The 22,181-nt window shown below is 50.3% G+C and overlaps 1 long non-coding RNA gene across 1 annotated transcript in view; it reads right to left on the bottom strand.

Annotated features, from left to right (window-relative positions):
* Positions 1-1,198: 1,198 nt before the first annotated feature.
* LOC311600282 overlaps positions 1,199-22,181 on the bottom strand; it is a 37,235-nt gene continuing 16,252 nt past the window's right edge. The window contains exon 3 of the long non-coding RNA XR_014780196.1: positions 1,199-1,296. This is a non-coding gene — a long non-coding RNA (uncharacterized lncRNA). The remainder of the gene's footprint in view (positions 1,297-22,181) is intronic.

Below are 22,181 nucleotides of genomic sequence, written 5' to 3'. Positions count from 1 at the left end.
ATGGTTTGCACAGCCCTTCTCCTGTGCCTTGGGTTTTCTCTTCAGGCTGCTGCCCGTTTCCCTTGTGGTGGGGAGCTCTTTAGTTTGACGCTTGCCCATGTGTCTACCTCCATTTTTGTTGTGTTTTTTAGGGTCAAATCCAAAGGACTTCTGCATAGGAAAAGGCAGTGAAGCTTCCCCCATTGTTTTCTCGAAGCTTTTAGTCTTTAAACCACTTTGAATTAGTTCTTGTGTGTGGCAGAAGATAAGGTCCCATCTCAGTCTTCGCATATAGGGATCCTGTTGGGTTCCCAACACCAGTCACTGTCCCCTTCCAGCTGTACACCCCTGGCACCTTTATGCAGAAGTGACCAGATCAGTTTCTGAGCTCTCACTTCTGGCCCATTGGTCCTACCTGTCCACTTCCATGTCACTGCTGTGCTATTTGATTACTACAACTTTGCAGCATAGTTTGAAATCAGGTAATGTGATACCTTGGTCATTCAAGATTATTTGTGTTGCTCAGTCTTTTGTGATATCATACAAAAAAATTGGGATTCTGTATGAATTGTTTTTTTAGTTGTCTGTTTTTCATTCTTTGAAAAGTATCGTTGAAGGTTTTAAGAAGGACTAGGTTGTATCTATACGTTGCTTTGGGTAATACAGCATTCTAAAACTGTAATTCTCCATCTGGGGAGATGATAGCTAACTAGTTCAAGTGCACTGTGCAAGCATGAGGACCAGAGCTCAGATCTCTGAAACCCACCTAAATACCAGGGGATATGGCAGCACACCTCTAACTCTAGGCTCAGAAGGCAGATCCTCAGAGTAAGATGGCTAGTGAGACTAGCCGTATCAGAGAGCTCCGAATTTGACTGACAGAGCCTGACTCAGAAGCAAAGTGGACAAGTGATTGAAGATGATTTCCTGCATCAACCTCAGACCTCCATGTGTGTGTGAACATGCACAGACACATGCAACACACACACACACACACACACACACACACACACACACACACACACACACACACACACACGAAAAAGAATAGTATCACAAGCACTGATGGTCTTTCTGCTTGTGTTTCTTTCATTTCAATAATTTGGAGTTTCTGTGAAATTTTTTCTCTTAATTTAATCTGTTTGTGAGTATTTTTCTTGTCTTGTAGATGTTAGAATTGCTTTCCTGATCTATTTTTTAGATTTTTTTTCCTGACTTCTGTCTCCTTACTGGAGTTGTTGTTCCATCCCTGAGTTGCCTGTGTTCTCTCATAGCTCACTGAGATCTTCAAGGCTGTCTCGGTTTCTTTTCCTGCTGCTGTGATAAAATGCCCCGACAAAAGCAACTTAAAGGAAGGAAAGGTTTGTCTGGGCTCACAGTTCAAGGACAGTCTATCAGGCAGGGAAGTCAAGGCAGCAAGAGCTTAAGGCAGCTGGTCACACTACAACCCCAGTCAAGAAGCAGGAACAATAACATTTGTACTAAGCTCACTCCATTTTCTGCAGGATCCAGGACCCCAGCCTAGAAATCGGCTCCACCCACAGTGGGCAACTCTTCCCATGTCAACTAACACAATCAAGACAACCTCCCACAGGCATCCCCAAAGGCCCATCTCCCCATGATTCTAGACCCTGTCAAGTTGACAACACTAACTACCACACAGATGATCATTTGAGATCAGGTCATCCATAGCTCCCTGTTCCTTAGGATTCACTGCTGGAGTTTATTTTGTTTCTTTGTTGGTCAGAATATGTCCCTGATTGTTTATGAGTCCGTGGCCATGCGGTCCCGTCTTCACGTTAGAAGCTGGCACCCCTTCTAACTTTTATATTCTGCCTGTGGGTGAGAGTCTTTCACCTATCAGCCAGCCCAGAGAATCTGGGTAAGCCATCTGGTAGGTTCTGCAAGCAGGCTTACAGCTGGCGATCCCAAGCAGGCTGGCCGGCTGCTGGGTCAGCAGATGGAGGCCCTGGAGCCTTCCTCCAGAGAGACTGGTCTAGATTCCAGGTCCTCAGAGGTGAGCCTCAAGGCCTGGCTGCAGGACCCTGGGGGCGGAGGCGGGGGCAGGGGGAGAACTGGCTGTTCAGGAATATGGAGTCAGCCCTGCTACTTGCATTGTAGGAATAGACTTTGACACCGTGTCCACTAGGGATAGCCTGGGGCTGAGGCAGGCCTCGAGTCTAGTCTGTGGCGATTGTACTAGGCTAGCACTGAATAAGCCTGACCTCTAGATCGGCAGGAGTAGGCAGGAGGCTGAATCTGTGGGGGCTGTCTAGAGGCCAGACACATGGCTGCTGATCTAGTTCTGAGGTACAGCCTGAGCCCACAGCCGTGAGATCGGGTCTGAAACCAGGGTCCAAGGCAGCTGGTCATAAACTGAGGCTTCCTGGAACAGGCCCGGACACTAAATCCACTAGAACATATACCAGTGAGAACCTAGCTCTGGGCCTGGGTCTGTGGGTAATGGCCTTTACTCTGGGTTTTCAGGGTGTGCTCTGGGGCCTGGGACTATGAGAGCCAGCCTAGCACCAAGGCAAGTCCGTGTGAGCCTGCCAGGCACCAGTGCCTACAGAGCGTACTTGTCACTGGGTCTTCTAGAAGGTAGAGAGCGCAGTAGACAGCCCATATCCATCCAGACCAGGCTGGAGCCTGGGCCACAGGAGCCAACCTAGGTCTCTGAGTACCTGCCTGGCTCTAGAGCACATGCCCTGATAAAGACACGCAGGTGAAAAGGCGCATTTTGTGAAAGAAGGGTTAAAGCAGGACAGAGTTAAACCGTGAGAGCACTCTGCGCCCAGAAAACACTAATACGCTGTTCTGTGACACTTTTGTTTCGGTTGTACATAGCGGTGGTCAACTGGAAAGAGTTTCAAATAAATCGCTTAGTGTAAATTGCAGTGAGAAAGGGAAATGGGGCCCGCTCTGTGGAAAAACAGGAGGCAAACCGGTAGCTGGAACAAGCAATCTAAAAGAATCTCTTCCTTCTTCAAGCCCTCTATGCCTTCCTAGGCCCCTCACTGTTACCCAAGCCTGCTGGCTCCCTTGGGAATGCCATACCTTTCTTGTCTTGGTCCTCTCTGGTGGGATGGTGTTGTATAACAATTTCTTGAGAGATAAGACCTTCCATCTTGGAAGCTTACGGTCTGGCTTAAAGAGGGCATCAAGATGCCTCACTGCCAGTCCATCTACCACCATCTACCCATTTACCTACTTCCCACCTCATCCATGCATCCATGTGTCTGTGCACTCATCTGTGATCTCTCTATCCACACACACACACACCCTCTCAGCCACTATCCATCCACGCATCTACCCAACCACCAATCCGCCCATCCATCCATCAATCATTCATCTATCATCCATCAAACCCTGATTTGGATTTACAGCTGGTTGTGAGATCCCTGATATGGGTAGTAGGGACTGAATCCTGGGTCCTCCACAAAGATCAACAAGCGCTCTTAATCACTGAGTCATCTCTCCAGCCCAAGACTGTATTTCTTTATCCATGATTCACAAGGTCTTTTTTTTTTTTAACATAATAGAGATGTTCAAAAAATGCACAATAAATACATTAATGAAAAAGCACAGACATGTGGATGGATGGATGCATGGATAGAGGGATGTGTAAGTGACCAGGTGGATGGATAGTGGATGGGTGAACAAGAAGACGAATGCATACATACATACATGGGAGGGAAACAGGTGGGTGGATGGATAGATTGGGTGCAAAGGTGGATGGATGGATGGATGGATGGATGGATGGATGGATCGATGGATGGATCGATGGATGGATAGGCTGATGGAGAGATGGCTTGGTAGTGAGCCTTCTCGCTGCTCACTTCAGCCCAGACCTCAGCCTGTCTCCTTCCCAGAGGCTGCACACAACCCGAGCCATCATTCAAGTGAACGGTGACACAGCACACCTCACCTGGGCTGGAAAGAAACCACAGCCTCAGAAACCCAGAATGAGAATCTGGAGATCTTTTGGGGCCAGAGAAGCCACTCGGGAGGAGCCAGGTCCCGTGCAAACCTGCAAGGAGCCTCAGTAAGAGAAAATGATTTAATTATCGGAGTGTCACCAAACAAATCGTGTGCCTCATTTTTGGGTACTTAATGCTTATGGGTAATTAACGTTACGGAGATTTTTCTTCTCTCCTCTGTTTATATTTAGTTTAGCCATTCACAATAGAGCTAAAATTATTTCAACTAATTTTAGGTGCTCCCTCGCCGTGGCCCCTCCGTTGCTTCTCCATTGCTGCTCCCTGAATGCAATCTTTAACTTCAGAGACAGCCAAACGCGGGACAAATTGGAATCAATGCTGCCTTTGTCTTCACTAATAAGCGGCTGCCACGCAGAGGAATGCAGAACCGCTAATTGGCTGCTCTCAATGGGGAAGAGACAATGGTGGGGAGGATGCTGGGGATTAATTATAGGTCTGCCTTCTGCTGGCCCTGGCTTCCGCTGCTCCTGGCTTGCCGAGCATCTAGGCTGGGCCTCCCCACCCACCCTCAGAAAGAAGGCACCACTCTCTCATGCACAGTGTTCTCCTGGGTCTAGAAACACAGGGAAGGGAAGGTGACCATGAGCACTAGCAGTGTGTGGGTAAGGAGGAAGAGGGGTCCAGGCAGCTAAGCTCTGGGATGTGGACACTGCACTCTCGCCTGTTCGTGAGGGAGGCCCTTGGCACATGGGGAAACTGAGGTTCTGAACGGGACATGATTGAAAGTAGGTGAGCTCAGCTCCTAAAAGGAGGTTCGCACCTGCTAAGGCAGCTAAACAGGAGGACTCCTCTGGGCCTGAGTGGGATTCAAACTTCATCAGTCCCAAGACTCACATTCGGAGACCTGCTGGAATAAGGCCACCGGGCCAAGCTCAACATCCAAAGACAAGTACTCCATATCCCTGCTGCTGCTACAGCAGGAGGCACCTGCCTCCCCTTAACCTTCAGTGGGAGCCTGGAACAGTCTGGTAACCTGACGGAGGTGCACAGTTAATGCAGTGGTGGCCAGGGATTTTCACTTAGGTCTATTTGGTGGCGAAGCCCATGGCTTGAGTCTCCACTCCACACTGCTTAGCAGCCCTGCGTTTTTATATGGAGACGGAGAAGGATGTCAACGTCAGGCCTCTTTCCAGAACTCCATCTTAACACTTCCGTCTTAAACACTTCCTCACTCTCCCCTATGTCCTGACCTTGGGGCCCAGGTGAGCAAAACAGAAAAACCAAATACAAATGCTTGCCGCTAATGTCCTTTGGTAAAGATAATTTCGGTGTTTTGAGATCGTAATGCTCCCGAGAATGGCCTCCTCCCTCGGTACTTCTAAGTACACACATCTATCTAGGACTGATTGATTCTTACAATTGTGCTATTAAAACCTAACTAGGCCGATGTGAGTCACATATTCAAAAGGAGAAATGGCTCTAGCATGCGAGTGTGTTCGTTTTTTTTTTCAAGTTTCCTTTTGTGCTCGACTCGAGAGAAATATTCGAAATTCAAGTAATGAGGTATTCATGGTGAGTCTGCCTCCCTGATGCCCAGGGTAAAAATAACATAAAATGCTAGCCTCTCTCTGCTTCTAGTGTAGGTGCTGGCTGGCTCTTTCTGTATGCTTACCTCTAAAATTTGAATACGAGTAAAATTCAAAGAAATTACTTCAATTCCTCAGCACATTTGCAGATCGATTAAGAAGAGGCCCGGCTTTCCAAAGTCGTCCCCAGTTTGTGGGAACTGCAGCCCACATCTGCCTGGCAAACAATGGCCAGCTGTCACGTTTAGAAGCAGGCATGGCAGTGCTTGCTCACCTCAGCAGCCAATGCCACCCGCTGAACCCATCCTTTCGAAAGCAGCCTCAGCAACCTGCAGGGGCCATGCCTCCTGCAGGGCATGAATGGTTCCCGAAAAGCAGTCTCTGCCTGGGGAGCCAAGCAGGGCTGCCTGGGCAACCCCTAAGCTGTCTCCTCCTGGTTAGGAGGCCCTGAGCGAATGGCTTAACCCTTCTTTGCTTTGGCCCCAAGATGGAAATAGTAAGACACTAGCTAGCCAGAGTGTGGTGATAAGCCCCTCTTCTGGAGGGACAAACAATGTCCCCCTCCTTATCTGCCCCGGTACCCAGCGAGCTGCAGCCGGCAGGTGCATCTTCCCTTGTGCTTGTCCTTCAGAAGCCTCCAGTCTGGGTCCCTAGGGAAGGGAGGCTTGGAGAGAAGTCACCCAGCCTGGCATCTCCTCTCCTTTCTCCCTTCCTCCCTGAGTGCTGCCCTGAGTGGCTGACCTGCACATGCATGGCACCTCAGAGCATCCTGTCTCCATTACTTCTGTTAACTGTGACCACGAGAGTCTCTCCAACTGTATGTCCCTTCATGGAAGGCCCTTTCCAATGTGTCCCTCTGTCCATCAGAGACTGGTAACCACTCCTTTCTTTCCTCATTTGAGTTGATAACAGCTTAGCTGTCATGAGCCCCAGTACACTGCATCCTAAAAGGTTCCTGCCCGCACACTGCCCTTACCGTTATAAACAGCACATGACCATGCCAGGCTCATCTTATTCTGTGTGACCACACCCATCTGTTTCCAGCCAAGGCTCCATAGGATGTGTTTTCCACTCATCTGATTCCTCCAGGACTTACAGGGTGGGGAAGGAGGTCTCAGAAAGACCTGGAAGTTTAAAAAAAAAAAAAAAGCCACCTCCTCCTAAGAAACTCTCCAAGACTGCACGAACATCATCATCTCTTTTCTTCTCAATCCCTTGGAGCCGTGGGAGTTTTACTCTCTCCCTTGAATTGTGGGACTGTCTATCCATACCCCCTCCGTGACACTGTAGTACCATGACAGCAGCGACAGAACTACTGTGGCCTTCTCTGACCCTGGCTCCCACACCTCCACTTGCTCCATCTCTTCTACCTAAAGCATATTTAATTCCACCCTAAAATCCAAAGGTCCCACTACCTGGTCCAGCTCTAAGTCAGCAGCTGCAGGCTCATGGGTGTTGAAAGTGCTCGTTCCTTGTTTGCCTAAATTCATCTCTGAAGGGTGACCAGTGCATAAGAGGCAAATTCTGAACCCATCTACAGCCCTGGAAGCTTCCCTGGAGGAGACTTGAACTGGCTCTGTTCCCATTCCACAGCTATAGCTCTGCCCTAGACAAGAAGAGTCCAGAGCCAATAGCTTAGGGACCCATGACCTGACAACAAGATGGCTTCATGCATCAGAGGATGGAACATGTCAAGAGCTGATGGGATGAGGCCTATATTCTAAGATCCTGGAAAAAGTGCACTGGGGAGGGAGACAAGGACAGAGCCAGAACAAGGGAGCTGATGGCCCTTGAGCAGGGCCCTGTCCTCCTCAGGACCTCAACTTCCTATAGGAAGTTAGTGATATTGAATAGGCAGCTTCTGAGGGTCCTTGCAATGAGCTTTCTTGGATGCTAAGGGTGGACCTGCATGGATAAAAAGATCTTACACTCCCTACTTCCCATCCCCCACATTGACAACCCAGTGACCTTGAAGGTATCTCCAGGAGCTGGCTGGGGGTGACAGAGAGACCCAGTCTGCTTCGCTTGCATAGAACACAGGTGTGCCAGATTCCAAGGGAGTGGGCAGTGAAGCTATGTCGGCTTCTCGTGGCTTCACAGAAGCCCGGGCTGCTGAATAAGAAAGGCTTGCCCTCAGATCCCCCTGGAGGGCCATGCACAGCTCTTCCTTCTTCTCTAAGGCTCTGGGTGCATGGCCTAGCTCCTTTTGACAGCCTCCTGCCCTATGGTGCTAGGGGCTGGTCCCTAAGCCACAGGAAGAGCAGGCCAGCTCCACAGGGGATGCCCCAGCCAGGTGTGCAGGGCTGTGCTAAGCAGCCTGCCAGCCCGACAGATGGCAGAGCAGAATTGCCATCCATCACCACTGTAAGTGGCCAACTCTCTCCCAGTGCCCCAGACAAATGGCTCCTCTCCTGCCTCCTCCCATCCCCTTTTATCCACCACGCCTGCCAGGCAGCCTGGTGGAGCTGGTTACTGAGCCAGCGAGTCCTGCGTGCAGAGCGTGGGGGAAGGTAGAGCTGAGCACCAGAGGGAGGAGGTGCATCTGTCATCAGAGAGCCAGTAGCTAGCTAGCACTATAGGGCTGTGGAGGGTAAGAGGCAGCACATGAGGGTACCAGCTCTACAGAAGTGTGTGTGTGTGTGTGTGTGTGTGTGTGTGTGTGTGTGTGTGTGTGTATACACATAAGGTATGTGGTCTGGCCTTTCATGCCTGGTCTATGATGGCTTTAGTTCTTAGGAATAGCCACTCAAGACTTCTGGTTAGTTTGAAATGGCCACTGTGTCCCTTTATCCACACTGTAAGGCACAGGGCAGATTACAGCACTATCAGTGTCAGTCAAACAGCAGCTCATATGTCAGCCCTCTTTGCCCAGAGTCAGAGCATCATCAGAGCGCAGGTCAGGTCATTCCCGAGACCCAGTTCAGACAACTTGTCAAGCAAGTGAGAACCCACTCGGTGTCAAGAAATGCAAGCCAGTGAACTGACTGGGTAACCTGAGACTCCACACCGGAACTTTGTCACAGTGACAAGGGCAGTTCTAAGGTGCCTGATGCTGAGTGTGGCCCGTGGTGCTGGGTCTCAGCTCTCCTGCCTTCCAACCCTGGAGCTCCAGTGAACGACTGAATCTTTCAGAGCCTCCATTTGTTGTTTCCTTCTCCGAAAAGAGGAGTGAGCTCTGCCCACCACTAAGGGTCCTGTGCCCGCCCTGCCACGCCCTCCCGGAGATGTGGGCAGGACAAGTAGTACAGCACGTGTCACAGACAAACCCCAAACACTGCAGGACGGTTGGGCTATCAGACAGTTGGGGGGAAGGGTCCATAGCCCTGGTACAGGGGCTGAGAGTAGAGCACAAGAGGCATGGTTTGAAGGAAAATGACCCCTAACGTCTCATGGGGAGAGATGCCTGTCCCTTGAGGATCCAGATGCAGAACTCTCAGACCCCACCTAGCACCGGGTCTGTCTGCACTCTGCCTTGCTCCCGCCATGATGCTAATGGACTAAACCTCGGAACCATCCCCCAATTGAATAGACTGCAAACCATCCCCCAATTAAATCTTTTTCTTTATAAGAGCTGCCATAGTCATAGTGTCTCCTTACAGCAGTAGAAACTCTAGCTAAGACGGGGCACACTACAAGACACCCGAAAGAAACAACTTAAAGCAGGAACGGTTTATCCTTATTCACAGTTCAGAGGATGTAGTCTGTCTCTTATTCTGACGTCAGTGGTGTCAGCGGTGTCAGTAGGAGTGGGAAGCAGAAAGACAGCCAGAATCAGGCTGGGTTATGACCCTTACTGTCCCCTCTCTCCACTGTGACCCACTCTCCCCAGCCAGGCCCTAAGGGTCCATAGCACCAGCAGCCGTGGACCAAGCATTCAAACACAGAGCCTGTGGAGGATGGTTCACGTTCCAGTCATAATGTGGGGCTGGGGTAGATAGGGGAGAATTCTTTGTGTGGTCAGAACTCACTGAAGACTCTTGAGTCCTACGAGCCTGGCGATGGGTATGGGGGCTTGGGTCAAGTCTATGAATGCTTCTAAAAACACACAGGAGCTTGTGCATTTCAACAGTGTGTCACTGCAGCGCCCCTGCCCCTCACCACTGCCTTCATCTTTCATTCCCTTTTCCCCCTCATCTCCCTTCCCTTCTCTCTCCCTCTAAATCCGGGGACCAAACTCCAGGCCTCGTTCATTTTAGGAAAGTGCCCTACGACTGAGCTCAACCGCTCCCCCCAAGGCAGTCGCTTAATTACAATAAATCTAACATCTTGCGCCTGCTTTTAAGTACTACGGACCCAAACACAAAATACAGAGGGACCTGAATTGGAAGTTCTTGTGAACGTGAGTCGTCAGACTCCTATGCGTCCTTCAAAGCCCAGATCTCACTTCCTAGGGGCAGCCTTTCTCAGCCTCCCACCTTACAGGCTCTATCCCAGGGCCTGTCCTCTGGGATCCTGTTCTCTCTCCCAGGCTATACCTCTCATTGCCATCCCAAAAGATTAACACGATGCCTACGACAAACAGGAAATGAGTGAATTCACTCTTCTCATTGCCTTAATTATCCACAAGTTCCTAAGATCCAGAGAGTTATATGGCCAGTTACCACGCAATGACCTTGGGTGAGCTGTATCAATAGAGGCAAGGTGACAGAGATGGGAGATGCTCTCTGTTCTCTACTGCTCAAGAAGAAAGCCAGATGACCCGGGGCTCGAGCAGAAGTAGAGTCTAAAAAATATGAGCCGAAAAAAGCACTCAAGAAAACTAGAGAGAGGAACTTCAGAGCCTCTGGAAAGTAGAGGGGCCTGACACCTCCTCTCGAGGGTCACTTCACAACTCCGCCATCTTCCCCAGCCCAAAGCATCCTGGCTGCCCCACTATGTCCCATCCAAGGAAGATAGCAGACCTCTTAACACGCCCGAGATAGGCCTGAAACAGTAGATGGGAGTCTCCAGGCCTACACTGATGACTGCTGGACCAAGAGGTCACCCGGGCCCACAGGCAGGCTACGTGATGTTTGGCAGGTTCAAGCGATGGGTTGGTTCAAGCAATTAGACATCCCTAAATAAACCAGCCCAGAGTCCAACTTTAAATTCTAAGCTGCTTAACTTCAGGGAATAAGCAGTAACTGTGGTCTCCAGGGTGATGCGGCTTCTGCTTTTCTCGCACCTTCAGGAGCAGGTGAGCGCTTCTTCATTCCCAGAATTCCTAGCCACACGCACCAGTAACACATCACAATAAGGTTAGATGCGCACACTCCTTCATCCGCCCCAATCTGCTCTCTCTGGATCCAGCCATGCAAGAAGAAGCCTTGCCAAGCAGACACCTCCAGAGAGGTCTTGGAAAAAGCCAGGCTCCCTCTGTAATTTCCTCTTGGACTCCTACCACCCCCTCACCCCCCTCCCCAGCTAATTACAGGAAGAATTGTTATGCTAATTATCATTATTCACTTCGTTCACAGAGTGTGGGGTCTAAATTTAGACCCCTGCTGCTGGGGGCTGAGTATTCATGCGGTGCTAGCAAAGATCCTCTCTGGAACCAAAGGTTTCAGGGCAGGGGCTGCAGAAGAGCAAGTGGGAGGAGAGCGTCCTTGCCCCACCTTGGCCTGTCCCATCTTCTGGTCCCAACCAAGTGGATAATTTCTGGTAAGAAATGAGTACAGGACCCACAGCCCTGCTGGGGCGGCGGGGGGTACAACTAGAAAGCCCACACGTGGCTAAAGGGACAAAATCCTCTTCCTGGGGAACAGACACCCACATCTGTTGAGCTGGATACTCAGGCTGTGAGAAAGGGAGAGAGAGGCTCCACCTGGGGTCATGGACTGGAAGTTAAGCATCCTCAGGAAAGCTACTCTGCCTGTTAAGTCTGTTTTTAACAGAGTCTGGACCAGAGTACTTGAGTCACATGGCTGCTGGATACACCTGAAGGAAATGGCTGGAGGTGGTGTCCAGACATCTGGGATGGTAGCCATGGGGGTGGGGGGGGGGGGCGGGGAGGACCACTATTACTTTAATCTGAGAGGGAAGACGATTCAGTTGGTGAGTAAGGATTTGAAGTTCAGAACTGGACAGGACGAGAGGGTCTCATAGAACTAAGTCCTCGCTCCAGGGCTGTCTGGTTGAAACTGACTCATGGTCACCACCGTTCCTAGGTCCCGACAGTGCTGCAGGGTGGAGGCAGCTGTCCACTCCCTCGCCACACTATGACCTTCATTGCCTCCTGGGAAGGCAAGTACAAGGAAGGCTAACTGGGTGAAGCATCACTCCGTCTGCTTCCTCCTCACCCCAGCACCTGCCACCTGAACACCCGGGCTCCTCCAACAGAACACCTGGCCTAGGCCCAAGTTCTGTTTCCTAATAGTTCCTCATCTACAAAAGGAGATTGTAGGGACTTGGTGAGTGTCTCCCAGAGTGAAGCCAGAACACAGCAGGTTCTAGAAGAAGGAGACTCAGTCAGACAAGGTACCTAAAGAGTCTGAAAGCCAGTCTAGACCAAGACCAGCAACTTAGGACCCGGTTTTCAACAGCGCCTCTTGCTAAGGCCCCTTTGATAAAAAAAAAAAAAAAATCAGAGGAACATGGGACCTCCCATCCTCCCAGGAGGGAGATGGTCTTAGACCTTAATTTGTAAACCCTACCCCGTCGGTCTCCAGTTACAATGAGCGCCTGGGTCTTTCCATCTGTCCTCTGAGTCTCCCACGGCGGATCTGAGTCTCAGTGTCACCCAGGGTGTGGCTGAGGAGTGACATCCCACTGTGCAGGCCCATGATCTCCAGACAGACAGGGTCTACGGGGAAGCTCAGAGCTCCAACAGTAAGGACAGCTGAGTTCAAGCCCCAGCTTAGAGCCTCCAGCTGCCATCCTCAAGTTCAAGGCCTCTCTCAGCCCCAATAGCTTTGTCTTTAAGGCAGAAGGAGCTGAGAGATAGGGTGCAGTGACAAGGCACATGAGTAGTGTGCTCTAGGCCCTGGGTCCAAGCCCACTCACCCCCACACCCATGAGGCAAAACCACCACGTCGACAAATGGCAGACAGGGCTCTTCCTGCAGAGTAGGATGGGGACACAGATGAAACCAGACAGCTTGTTTCAGTGTCACAAGCCAGCTTAATTGATCATTGAGCTGCTGTTATCCCAGAGCATGTAGGGGTGACACTCACTGGCAGGTCTGGTTAGATCTGGATGTGTGGGAAGGAAAAGGAGGAGAAGCAAGCTATATTCTCAGGCTCCCCCACCACGGACAGCTCTTCTCCCAGGAAGACCAGTTTCCAGGGATACATCCTCCATCCTTCTTTCTCACCCTACAGCCAGTGACCTGCACACACGGTCCTCATTTCCACATCTAGGCTCAGAACTTGCTCCATAAGTACCACCTCTGACCTAGTTCTTTCTCTAAAGTTCCATTCAACATCCTTCTAGACGCCCGCCCCCCCCCCCGCCCGGCGTCCAGGTTGTCCCACTGTCTATGCCCGTCCAGAAGTCTGTAGTCTGAACCCACTGACCTCCTTGAACCTGCACTTCCTGCAATTCCCCCATCTTCTTCAAGGAGACCAGCGTGTCCCCACAGCCGGCCAGAGCACCACCAGACCGCCCAGGTCCATCCTGACTCACTCAGCCAGGCTTCAAGTTAATGGGTAAGGGCTCTCAATCCTGTGTTGTAAATAGCTCTCGAATGGAGACACTGCTCCCTGGCTCTGTTCCAAGCCTCATCTTGCCATCATCTGTCCACAAAGATGTGCGCATCTTGAGGACATTTTGTCCTGAAGCTACAGGGAGGCAGAAGGAGGCAGCAACTGGAAGGACCACACAGGAGAGGTTTGCAACAGGATCACTGAATCTTCCAGAGCCCCGCCCCCTCACTCAGCCTTCACAGCTTCTGCCCCTATTGCCATGTAGGAGGCAGAATAGGAGCCGTGGAGTCACTACATCCTGACCTCTGGAAGGCAAAGGACACTGCAAATATTAGGAAGTTAAGTATCCTAAGCAAGGCTAGTAATCTGGGGGAAGGGGGGCAGCTGACTTATCACAAAGTTCTTTCTGGAAAGGAGCAGGAGGACCAGTCAGGAGGTAGGACTAGGGAAGTACACTTTGAAGACAGAGAAGGTTGCAAGCCAAGGAAGGCAAGTGGCCTTTAGACTGTCAAGGGCTCCCTAGAGCCTCAGAGGGAATACGGCCTTGACAACACCTTAATTTTGGCTGTTTAAAACTCACTTTGATGGTGGAAATGCAAACTTACACAGTTGCTATGGAAATCAATATGGAGGCTCCCCAACAAGTTAAAATAGGAGTGTCATATGACCTTCCTAGGAGTTCGCCCAATGCACTCCAGGTCAATATGGAAACACCTGCACACCCAGCCCAGGTGCCCACCAGTGGATGCCTAGGTAAAGAAAACACGGTAAAGCCAGGCACGGCGACGCATGCCTGAATCCCCAGCACTTGGAAGACAGGCAGAGGGATCATTACAAGTCTGAGGTCAGCCTGGTCAACACACAAGTCCAGGCTAAGCCAAGGCTATATAATGAGACCCTGTCTCAAAATAAGTAAGTATATAAATAAATAAATAAATAAATAAATAGGGGCTGGAGAGGTAGCTCAGAAGTTAAGAACTCTGGCTGCTCTTCCAAAGGTCCTGATTTCAGTTCCCAGCAACCACACAGTGGCTCACAATCATCTATAATGAAATCTGGTTCCCTCTTCTGGTGTGCAGGTGTACACGTGGGTAGAACACTGCAAACATAATAAATAAATCTTTTTAAATTAATAATAAAATAAATAAACAATCTGTTGTTTTGTTTTTCTTTCAAGCAGGGTTTCTCTGTGTAGCTTTGGCTGTCCTAGAACTAGCTCTGTAGACCAGGCTGGCCTCGAACTCACAAAGTTCCACCTTGCCTCTGCCTCCCGAGTACTGGGATTAAAGGTGTGTAGCACCACTGCCCAGAAAATTAATAAATTTTAAAAGTTGGTATACAGATACAGATATACATACACACAATGGTATTTTATTCATCTGGAGAGAAAAGTGAAATCATGGCATTTACAGGAAAATGGGAAGTCATGATGCTAAGTAAGATAAGCCAGACTCAGAAGGACACATACCTATGTGCTCTTTTCTATATAAAACTCATATTTAAAAATTATTTATAATAGATGTCTGTATACGCATGTGTATTCTTAAAGACTGGCTTGAAATACTGACCTCCAGATGGGTCAGTGTTGCTTAATCCACAAAGCATGTGCTCATTTGTTACAGCAGCAACAAGAGACTAATCCATGTTCTCTCCTTTGCACGGGGACAAGGGCTTTCAGTGATGGCCTCCAAGAGTCCAAGAGTAAATGAGTTGATGAGTTAGAGTCAAGCTCAAACCTCTGGCAGAGGATTCCTGAATGAGAATCTCCCTCAGAGACAACAACAGGTCCACCAGAAAGCCCTGGAGTAAGCTCCCCATCAGTGGAGGAATTCAACAGGGTCGATAAGTAATTGCTTACTCTGTGTTCTAATGGGGGGTCTCTCTTTGGGTGTGTATGCATGTTTACATTTCCACTGGAGGGGAGGTATGCTGCGTGCATGTGTGTAAGGGGTCCACCCGCCGGGGCAGGGTCTCTCATTGGCCTGGAACTTTGCCAAGTAGGTCAGGCTAGCTGATTGACAGGTTCCAGAGATTTGCCTACCTCCAGAGACTGTAAGCATGTGGCACCATGCCTGGCACCGTCGCCTGGCTTCTGGAGATGGAACTCAGGCCCTCACACTTGCAAAACCACCACTTTGCCTTTACCAGCTAGCCACCTCCCAGCCCTAAAGGAGAGCCTCCCTGAACAGCTGGCTTTGTCCCCTGCCACAGTTCAGACTGCTTAACAGCAAGCTTCTTCCACTAGAGTGAATTTCTTACTCTAAAGCAATGAGTCCCAGGAACCAGGCATGGGAAGATCCCAAGCCTGGGGCTTCACCCTCCACTCCCCACAAACCCCAAGGTCTCCTGCATCAGTCTGGGCCCCGTGGGACAGTGTGTGAAAGCCCTGTCCGGTGGCTCTCAAATTCCAAAGTCCTTGGAACCTGCTGATTTCCCATCTCATAGCAGGGAGCACGTGGTCTCCCTGGGCGCCCTGGAGCAGAGGCAGAGCCGGGAGGGTTTAAGAGCCTGTCCAAGTTGCTACTAACGATTTTTAGTTACTTAATTCTCCTAGAGCGGTGACAGGTCCCCATAACTTAGGCTTTATTTGCTTTCTCTTGAATGTCACATATAATTCTTGTCGAAATGTTTATTTGCCTAATGCAACTTTTAGTGCCTGGGTAATTTATTCCCCCTATTTGTCAACCAAGAAGGAGGAGAAAGGCTACTTTTAGCCTCTGGCTCCATTATGGAAAGTAATACAGGGCCCTGGTTTTCACCTCCAGCTCAGGCTGGGGGGAGGGGCTCGGCTGCACACACCTTCCCTGAAAGACACCGAGCTGGCTGCATTTCCACCTCCCACCCTCCCCTGTGGGCTGCATAGGCAAGTAAGCGGTTTCCTTCCAAAGGAATGGCCAGTGAGTGGGCAGAGGATTTACCCATCCCTGGGAGAGGCAAAGCTCAATTCTTTGGACGGATGTCATTGCCAGATAAAAACCGATCCAATTAGCTGTGAGAAGGGCCCATTCAACCAACACTGACTGGGACATACTATGTGCTGGGCCTTCCGCTGAGAACTTAGCAACAAATAAGCCAGTGCTCCTGCCAGGTTTGTAAACCATTAACAATAGTGCTGGGAGAGGAGACCACAAAGCCTTAACAGGGAAGTGACCTAGTGCTGGAGGCTGAAGGAGGAGGCGACACCCTGCCCCGGGAGCCAGCAATGATGACAGAAGTAATGGGGACACACCTCACAAGGGGTCGGGGCGTGGAGCTCATGATGGGAAAAAGCAGGATGGCTGAGAGGCCCCGGGTGAGCTGGGCTGCAGAAGTGAAAGGCTACTCACAGCAGGCCTTGGATACTAGGCGGTGAGAGCCGGACAGTTGTTTGTATTAGAGGATAATCATGCAGTGGCAGATGAGGGAGGCACAGGAGCCAGGAGGACAGAAATACCCTGAGAGTCTTTAGGATAATGCAGGAGGGAGGTTGGGAGGGGACCCGAGACAGAGAAGAAGCACAGTGACCCTGCAGGCCGGTCTACAGCTGCTCAGTGCAGGTGGGTATAGCTGACGATGAGATGTGAGAGCGGGGGACTGGAAGGGGTTATGGATGTCACCCTTAGGTACGGAACACTGAAGAGACCGAGTGTGAGCAGCAAAACGTCAACTGTAGACTCACCCGATCTGAAGATGCTCAGGGAAGAGGGTAGTCCTGAGACAGTCAGGGACCAGTGTCTAGAAAGGCCTTGTTGGGCTTCACGGGGAGCCTGGAGCAATAGCAGAGTGCTCCCCCAGAACCAACACCCAGTGCTCCCTGGCTCTAAGAGGCAGAGCTGACTTCCCCACATGCCCTCCCCTAGCTTTTCCTAGCACAGCCTGGGCAGGAGTAATGGTTTGCTTCTCCTGGCACCTCCCGGAGCTTTACAGAACTTGCAGATGTCGATGAGGGAAACACGTCATGTCTATGGTCCTCCAAAGGACTTAAGAAACATGAGCATCCCTCACGGAAATCTTGGTTGTTGGAAATCTAAGGATGAGCCAGGCTAGAGGAGACCTGTGAGTACATATGCACCTCAGGGACCCCCCAAGGGCACCTCAAGACCTTCATTCACTCCAGACTCAGCCGTCCCAATGGCCTGGATAGGTGGACTGTATTCAAGGCACAGGACCACTGCAGGTTCATATAGAGCCATTCATCCAGGTTGGAGTAGGGAGGACCAGCTTCTAGAACCTTCTGAAGAAGGTGGGGTGTGTTTATTACTTTTTTAAAAAAGTATATGTGTGTGAGTGTATGTGTGTGAGAGAGAGGAAGGGGAGGGAGAGAGAGGGAGAGAAGGCGAGCAAGGAAGCAATCTCTTACACACACACACACACACACACACACACACACACACACAGGTGCCTTCAGAGCCCAGAGAGGGTATCAGAACATTGGAGCTGGAGTTCTAGCTATTAGGAGCCACCCAGCATAGTGCTGGAAACAGGACTCGGGTCCTCTAGAAAAGCAGGAAACACTTGTAATCACCATCACTGACCCATCTCTCCGGCCCCTGCTACCTCTATCATCACTATGACCAAAACACCTGTGAGAACAGCTCAGAGGAAGATATTCACATTGGTGCGTGGTCTAGGAGGATTCCATCCATTGTGGTGGGCAGAGTATGGTCAAGCAGGGTGGCTTATATCCAGTAGGCCAGGAAGAGAACAGGAAACGCTGACTACAGGCTGCCTTTGACCTTTCCCCTGCCTCATCCCATATGGGTTCCCAGTGCATGGGGGTAGTGTCACCTACATGCAGGGCAGATCTTCTCCCCTCAGCTTACCCTCTCTGGAAGTAAAGTGTGTCACATCCTCTCTCAGGTGACTCTAAAACTAGCAGACGTGACCGTGACAATCGTCCATCACGCTTGGCATTCTGGCATCTTATCTGAGTGACCCAAATGTGACCAAGGGTCACACATTAAGCAAGAGTGAGTGGGGTGTCGTGGCCCCAGACAGGGATCAGAGACACACTGGTGCTGTGCCCTGCAGAGAAGAAGGGGGCTCTGCTGTTTGCTAACTTCTGGCACAGATTCAAAAATCAGGGGTCTTGGGTTCAAATCATGGCTTTGCTACTGCTAAAAGTGACCTCGGAAAGAAAATGCCTGCCAATAGCATTGACCTCAAGGACAATCCCCGTGCCTCGGTGTCTTACTCTGATGATAAGGATTACAAAAGTGCCCACCCTACATAGCCGTTAGGAATGTTGAGTGAACGTTTACAGCACTTGCAGTTGAATAAGTATTCAAGCACTTGCAAGGTGGGCGGTTCGTGTGGATTATTTTTGTAATCATGTCACCATGCTAAAAGGAGCCACCAAAGCCAGACTGTCTCCAAAGGAATATTCCTGAATCTAACTAAGACTAGTGTTTGTCCCAAAGCTGGGAAGGAGCATCCTGTCACATGCCAATGCACCCAGTCCTAGGAGGAAGAACTACCCCAATTCTGCCCATTCTGCTGGTCAACGCCACCCTCCAAATACAGTGACCTCTCCAGACTCTAGACTCACACAAGTATTTTGATCATAGTAGTAATGACAAATGTAGCAAAATACAGCAGGTCTTACTACCAAGAACCTTCAGAAGGTTCTAGAAGCTATCTTTCCCTGCTCCAGTCTGGATGAACTGTCATTCTCTTAAATTTAAGCAGAAATCACAGTTCAGGAGCCAGCACCCCTGGACCATATCCTCGGTTTCCTCTTCAATGTTCAACACCAGCCTCAGTGAAAGAGGCCTTTCTCCCAAGGTACCTTCCATCAGTCGGCAACTGTTCCCAGAGGACTCCAGGCCTTGAGGACCCATATACTCTCCCCAGGGGACCGATGGAGAATTCCCTCCTCAAAGTCCAGGACACAGAGCAGGAGGTCCCTTTTCCCCACATCTCTGTCCAGAGCCCCCATTCTGTCTACACCTATGAAGAAGCACCCAGAATCCAACAACCAGCCACAGAGATCCCAAAAGTCACTGCTAATCACATTTGCATAATATGATCCTTTTCCTCAGCAGATTTACCTTCCTAATTACGCTGTCTCCAGCCAATATTAAAGTGATTTTGCACTCCTCGGCTTTTGGTGTTGAGCCAGGCTGTTCCCACGGTGGGCGGGAAAGGGGGCTAAATTGCCCTGGAAGCCTAGGTTTTACTACCAAGTGGATAATTTCGGGTAAGAAATTGAGTACAGGACCCACATGCCTGCTGGGGCAGCAGGGGGTACAACTAGAAAGCCCACGCTCGGCTTTACCGATTGCAAAGGGCAGCCCTGAGCACCGTCTTGACTGACTTTCATCCCCAACCAGGGGAATTGAGGTTGCTCATTCTGGACTTTTAGGAATAGTTCAGAGCGCTGGGCTAGACCTTCCAGTTCTGAACATGTAGAGATGGTCTTCCAAGGCTTCCCTGTTGAGTTATACGGCTCAAGCCACAGGTGAGCACACCAATGAGGAGAATAGTGACAATCGGGTTGGTATGAACGCCGCCCCCCCCCCCTGCAGCTGGGCCGCTTGCACACTGACACTGGCTTAGCTCCATGATTTGCTTTCACCAATGGAACCCTCTCAAATACATGTCACCAACAGAAGCTTGACTACTGCGCTACCTGAGAGCTGTTCCTACCGTCCTCAAGTCCTGTCAAATACCATGTGAGCAAGCTGGAGCCAGCCTGGTGGAGGATGGGATATGTGTGTGTGTGTGTGTGTGTGTGTGTGTGTGTGTGTGTCCCACTCACCCTGCCCGTCCTGACCAGCAGATGTGTAGGAGCTACAGGAGTCCATCCAAGTCCAGTGCAGATATGGGTGGCTCAGCTGAGATCTGCCAAGCTAAGCCAGATCACCCATGTGCTTGGTGGCCACTCGGTTGCCTAGATGGCTTGTCACCCAGCAAAAGCAGCTCTCACTGATATCTGTGTACTCCGTATCTATGTCCTCAAATTTTCATTATGGAGCAGAGTCTCCAGTGTTTGGGCTCAGACCCTCTGAGATATAATAGGATTCGTGGCCTTATAAAAGTGACCTCAGAGAACTCCCCTCGCCCTCTACTGTGTGAGGACGTGAGAAGACAGCTCACCAAGAAGCTGGCCTTTTCCAGATACAGAACCTCCTAGCAAACACAGTCAATCTATCTCCCTCCTCTATCTGTGAGCCATCCTGGACTCTGATGTAACCTTGGTGCGTTCTCTCTCTCTCTCTCTCTCTCTCTCTCTCTCTCTCTCTCTCTCTCTCTCTCTGTGTGTGTGTGTGTGTGTGTGTGTGTGTGTGTGTGTGTGTGTGTGTACTTGTGTGTTTACAAAGGTCCTCCTCTTTGGCCCTCACCCATTATTGACTGGCTGGCCAGTGAATGCCATGCATGCACCCATCTCTGCCCCTCCAGCCATAGGGTTACAGATACACGCTGCCCCATCCTGCTTTCACATGGGTGCTTGGGGTGCAAAGTCAGGTCTTCAGGCATTTTCTGCAGGCACTTAAATCACTGAACCATCTCTTCAGCCCACCCTCAGCTACTTTAACTGCCACCATGGCCCCTGCTACCAACACAGCCCCCACTGTCACCATGACCCCTACTGCCACCGTGACCCCCACTGTCACCATGACCCCTATCTGCCACCATGACCCCCACTGTCACCATGACCCCTATCTGCCACCATGACCCCCACTGTCACCATGACCTCTACTGCCACCATGACCCCCACTGTCACCATGACCCCTATTGCCACCGTGACCCCTGTGAGTATTTCCCACAAGGATGTATGCCTGATAAAGACTCAGGATAAGTGGGTCTCCTACTTTGTCCCCCTAAACAGAAGCTCTGCAGGGCACCCGTCTTTTCCTGACTTCCCCGCTCTCTTGTGAGAAATGGACTCCATTCTCCCTGTCAGGCTCGCTGGGTCATTAATACTCTTGACAGTTCTCTCTGGGCCTCAGATGGACTCAGAGTAAAAAGGAAGAAGAAAATAGAATCTTTTGCACTTGCTCTCGTCCTCCTGTGACTGTCTCTTTTCTAGAACAAACGATGTCTCGGGCAGCTGTTTCTTCACTCTCCCCTCCCACCAGCCCACTCAGTTTCTCGTGCCCACGCCCTACTACTATTTTCTGGACTATTTACTATGTCGAGCATCTTATTTATAGGAGCAGCCGCCCCAGAAATGTGAGGCCAGGCATTTAAAATGGTTCCTCCCAGGACAGAGTTTGTAAAATCTAGACTCAGCAGGGCTGTTGCCTCAGCCTCATGTTTTTATGACTTTACAAGATGAAGGACGGGCCTGTGTGGAGACCAGTGGGGAGGACCGACCGTGGGGAGGAAGGAGGATGGATGGATGAGCACAGCCAGGGCTAAGCAAACGTGGTACTCCAACCCCACCTCTTTCTCTAGGGCAAGGCAGCAGTTCAAACTCTTGTTCTGCCTTGCTAGCTGTGTGAGTCTCAGAGCCTCGGCTTCTTCACCCAAGGTTCCTGCTTCACCTCACAGGACTCACTATGCTCATCCTCTTACCTCCATGTTCTAAGTGCTGGGATGACAGGCTGGTACCCCCCCACACTTCATTTCATGCTGGGAACCAGGATTTCATCTGTGCTAGGCAGGTACTCCGCCACTAGCCATATCGCCATCCTCTCACAGGGTTCTTTTTTATTTTTATTTTAAGATTTATTTATTTATTGTTATGTATACAGCGTTCTGCCTGCACGTACACCTGTAGGCCAGAAGAGGGCGTCATATCATGTTACATGATGGTTGTGAACCACCATGTGGTTGCTGGGAATTGAACTTGGGTCCTTTGGAAGACCAGGTGGCACTCTTAATCACTGAGCCATCTCTCCAGCACACCACACACACACACACACACACACACACACACACACAGAATTCTTGAGAGCATTAAGTAGATTAACACAACAACACAGCAGCTAACCTGGTTAAGGTGGCTCATCAATAATTGGTTCTTTTTGAGTTCCTCTTCAAAAACACAAACAAAAACAAACTTGTTGGCCTGAGATTAACTTTGTTTGTATGTATGTATGTAATTTGTAACTGGGTCTTGCTCTGCA

Source organism: Acomys minous (genome assembly GCF_964271855.1).
Source record: "Acomys minous genome assembly, chromosome: 6".
Taxonomy (NCBI): Eukaryota; Metazoa; Chordata; class Mammalia; order Rodentia; family Muridae; genus Acomys; species Acomys minous.
This window is presented reverse-complemented; position numbering and strand designations above follow the sequence as displayed.